Here is a 6,000-nt window from a genome sequence, read left to right on the forward strand (position 1 = left end):
GTTACCGAGGTAGAAATTAAATACCTGATTAAGAAATCTGGCAGCAAGTTCAGATATTCAAGATTATTAGTGGTTGATTCGGCACTACTAAATGAAACTGAGTGGGTAAGGACAGGTCCACTTTTTGTGTTCTTCAGAGTAACCTGTTCCTTTCTGGATTATCCGACATCGCCCTGTAATTAAGTAACGGATAAAAACCGAAATTAACATCCCGCTGTCTAATACCGGTTCCAACCACGACTGTATCGTGCCCATTAATATTTGAAGAACTTTATCCTGACGATTTTGTGCTCTGTGATCTATCTGTGTACAATTTTTTTCCATCTCCATTTTCTATTTCTTTCACCCTTGTTGTTGCCTTATTGCCACATCACGTTATTCTGGCGTTTCGATTCTCCTCGATCACACATTATTGCTTGCATTAGTCGATTGGATATCCCATTCCCCTTTATACTCGATATTTATTGGTTAATTCATATATCTACACCCTCTTTCAATTTTGACTTACATTGTAAATCATCCATGTCCATGAGGATAAAACGTACTTTCAGAATAAGTGCATGAACAACGAAGTGTATTAACAGTTATTGTTAACAGTAATTGTTAAGTGTATTAATAGAATACAAATTTTTGTAACGTGATATTGCAGAATAATCGCAATCACATATATACGTGTTCTAGGACATCCATTACTATCTGTATTATCGGATTGACAGTCAGAGCCAAAGAGAAAGAGAGAAGGGGGAGAGAAGAGAGAGGCAGAAAGAGACAGAGAGAAAGAGAAGGACTGACTCCTAGAGACTCGGCAGAAATAAAGACGCGGGTATAGGTGTCGGGGGATGGACCATTCGCCGTGACCATCCTATGAAACCGAGTGCAGTCGAGGGTATAGTAGATACGTCCCTACCACTTTCAACAAGGGAGAAGTTTTATTGGGATAGAGGTTATAAGTGGAAAAGAGTGCGAAGAGGAGCATGCTCCTTTAGTCGCGGCATAGGGAAAAATAATACGAAGGTGAGTGCGACAGACAGCCAAATGGGTTCAGATATTAAAGGTTGGTGTGAAACTCGCTGAAACGGGAGAAAGAAAGCTATATAACGACCGATCGCCCGCGAGCTTGTCGCAAATAACCACATTTCTAAGAATTCCACAGCGGCATCTTGCGCATCGTTTATTCTTTATTACTTCGCCAATTCTAATTGCATATGCCTTCGTCTATATTAATTTATTCGTGAGATACTTCCAGCTGCATACTTTCCACGTACGTCACTGTTCTCCCAGACTGAGATTCTCTTAGATAAGTTACTCGCGTTCGACGTTATTTTACTTTTGAACTGCCCGTGCGGTTAGATTTATGTTGGCGCGACTACCCGCTGAGTGACGCGAGTGGCAACATTGGCGTATGTATTCGTTGAATGGATACATCTCTACCGAACTTTAAGGATTTTCTGAAAGGTGTTGTTCAGCTGTCCACCAGTCTCTCTGAGAGCTTGACTCGTTCCGACGGTGCGGATTTACATTTCGTTCATCACAACAGTTATTGAACGACTATGTTTTGTATCTTCAAATTACGTACATAAATCGCATACACAGCTGTAAATGGAAGTTAGTTACAGAAATCTATGAACAAAAATTCGAGCACTACATCATTGTCGTCTGGGCAAATTCATAATTCACACGAGTTGTAAATAATGATCTAATCTGACATCACCATTCTTAAGCTGGTATTCATAGCAGTGTTGTCGGTATAAACTCGAGGACTACTCAGAATTAAAAATCGAAAAGATGCTAATACCCATCTGGCATCTGTTATTAATTTTTGTGGCAACCGAATGTTTGCTTTTTGTTTCCGACAAACAATCGGAGATTCGTAAATCTTGAAGTATTTGTCGACTAACGATAGACTATGAATATCGGTCTGAGACTCCGGTATGCGAGCATCTAAGTTTAAGCTTAAGCGAACGAATGACGACCCTAGATCGTTTCGCGCGATTCTCAAATATCCTATCTTAACTCCCCACTGATACCTCTCCCTCTAGATTCTTCCTTTACCCCCGCTGCCGCAAACACCCGCTTGAAATCCGGTGATACCAACGGATTATCTTGGCGAAGTAAGATAATAAGGAAGATAGCAATACCGTTAAATTAATACGTCTCGCAAATGAGCATCATGCTTGTTCAGCGATTCCTTTGAAGCGTCGCACACATGCTTATGAATGCGACTCGGCAGACAGAATAATCGCGTGTAGTTTGAAAATGCTTTGCGCCATGGCCCACGCATGTACTCTAGGAAAACCGGATACATGTCCGGGCCGTAGCGCAGAAATAAGATATCATAATCCCGCGGGCAACCGTAAATATCGTCGCGGTGACGCCAGCATTACGAAGCTGTAAAATCATAGAACATGTTACACTAAGAGCTGACTCGTGCACGCGATACGTCGCTTGATACATCGCCCGACACGTATTTTTATTCTTCTATGTATTTTTTGCCACCCAGTGCTTTCTTTTTCTCCTCTTCACTGCTCCTGCCATCTCACTCTCACTTTCTCAAAGGTTGATGCGCGAGTGCATCGTCTTCTCTTGAAAAAGCCCCCTTCTCTCCTCTCTCTCTCTCTCTCTCTCTCTCTCTCCCTCCCTCCCTCCCTCTCTCTTACCGTTTCAATCAAAAAACAAACTTTTGCTACAGGTGGCGTCAATCGTCGCAAACTCGCGTGTATTTGTATAACGATATCGCTACTCTCGATTTCTTCTGAGTGAGTTCTTTCCTGACAAAAGAAGTATCACACATGATCAGATACGGCTTATGTGTTTGGATATAGTTAAACCTTTATAACTTCAACTTCACATCGAGCGAAGGAAGTGCGAACTATTACCATCGCTAATGCAAAATGCGAAACTCAACACGATATTTCATCGTTGACCTCAGGTAAATAACCTCGAATTCACTATGTTACATGTAACACGGTCGAAATATTCGATTAGAATCATAAGGACGAGGTTACGTATTTTTCGCCAACATCAAACAGCATCGGGTAATACCGCGCGCGTTAGCCATGCGATGTGTTTCCCAACAATAAGTGCACCCGTACTCTCGCTGGGGACGCGCGCGTACTGCGATACGAAGGAACATTATAATGCGCCCGGTCATCTCTATTCCACATAGCGTATCCTCGATACCTCTTCGCCTTTTTTGCCTCTATTCCGCCGTGAAATGAAAACGCGATGCATCCACTGGCCGCTCGTCCCTTTCTCTCTTTCTCTCTTTTTCACGCTCTCCTTCTCTTCCTTTGCTCGCTCACCTTGTACTTCTCCCTCTTTCGACACCCTTCTCCTTCCTCTCGTTCATCCAAAGCTGGATACGCTCGCCGTTTTACCCCACTACCCTCCCTTCCCAACTCTCTTTTCCGACGGTTTTTCTTCCCCTCTCCTATCCCAAACGCCTGAACCTCTCCTCGTCTCGCCCTACCAGCTCTTTCTCATCTGCTACACTGCTATCCCTTCCCCTTCTGTTCTTTTACCAACCGGGCCGCACGAGAATACATATTTTACAGGCATTCATGATGGCCGCCGCGCATCTGTACGAACTTGTCTGCCGGGCTACCTCTAGCCTGCCTCAGGCAGGCTCGCCCCTTCGAGCCGGAGCAATACTGGCTCTCTGTCCAGCTAACTCTGCATTGTCTTTCTCTCTTCGATTACGACCCGGTGCTATTTAGATGAGTTATAAGAGTGATTGATTTGTTCGGCTCTTGTGTACCCTAGAACTATCAAACCACTATCCTACTCGATAGCACTACTGATCTTCTATAAGGGACCAATTATTATAACAGGGAACACTATTCTTCACAAGATTTGAATCAAGTCAACAATACAGAGTGTCCTATCTTTCAAAAGAAATGGGATTTGTGGTGATATTTTTCCTGCGAAGCAACGACGTCCCAGTAGAAATTATCTCTCTTGAAATTCTGTCTTTAGACTTTAGGAGCATGTTCTACCTCATCTTGAGGATGAAGGAAATCACATAAACATGGATCCGGAGATTCTTTTTCTTTTAATATTCGTTATTTATGGTCTACACCTGCGCTTTGTGCTTGTACCTGAACAAGAATAAAATAATCTTATAACATGCGGCATCTTTATTAACTGACTTCGCTGTTACTGTATGGAAAAGAGGACAGATCTGTATCCGCGCGCGCGAAATGCGGCAAAAATTGCGGCGTAATTACATAATAATCCCTCTTGCGCAGCAGTACCTCGGTTGAAAGGAAAGCTACGGATAATAAGTAAACGTGTATGCTTTGTGGGCTAACTGCTCTTTTCCACTGAACGTTCTTTCTGACCGGTTTGCTTACGAGCGCCGCATGGTAGTCATTATTATAATTATCAAACCCGTTGGTATACACCCCATTGTCCATTATTCTAGCACAGCCTTTATTCCATCCCGCTCGCGCCTCTGTCTGCGAGTTACCTCTCGCTCACTTGCCGACTTTACGACGGTTCACCGAGAGATGCGTGCGAAGTTATTGCCAGCGATTTTAGTGTACCCACGTTGCTTATGACTACATCGACTCCCGTAGGCACAAGTCGGCTCTCCGTTGAAACCTCGACGGAGAGGATCGAGTTTTCTGCCGGTGGCCTCGCTCTCGTTTCTTTTTTTCACGAGATCCGAACGATTAAGTTCGGATTTTCATGGTGGCGTCCTACAACCGCGCTTCTTTATGCGATATCGCTTAACTAGATACCACGGAATTCCTTTGCATATATTAGAATCTCAGTCGCAAGGTATACAGTGGCGTAGGCATCGGGCAAAATCAAAAGTATAAACTCAGTAAAACGATAAAATTAATAAAAACGAGGAAATATAAGTATAATGATTTCTTTCAGATAAAGCAATGTTTTAAATAACTTCATACTTCATACCGTATTTCAATAATTGACACGATATAGATTTAGGAAACAAACAGTATAGTAGAGAATATATTCTCCCTCTGAAATAATTCTTAGGAAATAAACTAATAGAAAATTTTTTATTGCTCCAATGTATAAATAATGCTTTAATTACTATACTTTCTTACGCGACAAGATTATTTGAGATGCGTCTTCATATTCCATATTTATTTTTCTCATTCCACTTAGCATTATTGAAATAAATAACTTATCATACTAGGTAGTATTGAATAATATGTACGTGGAACATTGCAATATATAATCACACATCTTTCAAGTGAAACTAAAAACAATTCCTGAGTACATGCCTCATTTAATAATGCCTTCATTTAATGAAAGTGTCAATAATTTGTTCCACATATTCTTATGTATGAAATTTGTCTTTTAAATAAACGACGATTGAATTTATTCATCCATTGATCTAAAATCAGAAAAATATATAAATAATATTCATAAATCAATGTTTCACAAATCAAAGATAATTAAAAAATCTTCAAAATTCTAAAGTCTTGTAAGAAATCAAAAATATCCCTAAAACTATGATTATTCATCAAATAATTACAGAATATTAATATCTGTGTTAGCTTCTTCGACTAAATTCTTTCTCCTAATTTGTTTACTATTTATCTAATATGTGTCAGTGCACAGACATATATGTGTCGTGTATAAAGGATGCTGCAAATGAATGTTTTGGACTCTGTGATATAGATGGCAGCACGCAACAAGGTGTTGTATGAAATTCAATACTTAGAAAGAGAGAGAGAGAGAAAGAGAAACAAAGACAGAAAGAGAGAAAGAGAGAGAGAGAGAGAGAGAGAGAGAGAGAGAATTGCTGGAATTCATCAAAATTTTTTTAGAATAAAATTTAATGAATTGTAAAGTTAATTTCAAAAAATTTAATATTTGCATAGAAATTCTAAATTGTTCATCCATTCAATCACCTTGACATAATCTATAATTAAATTTGTTACTAGATTCCATAAAGGTTAAAGGTAATTCTCCAACTATAAATTTTTAAAACTAAAAGTATCCAGTAAGCAAAATATTAGCAAT

This window comes from Harpegnathos saltator, unplaced genomic scaffold (assembly GCF_003227715.2).
Source record: "Harpegnathos saltator strain DR-91 unplaced genomic scaffold, Hsal_v8.6 scaffold4, whole genome shotgun sequence".
Lineage (NCBI taxonomy): Eukaryota > Metazoa > Arthropoda > Insecta > Hymenoptera > Formicidae > Harpegnathos > Harpegnathos saltator.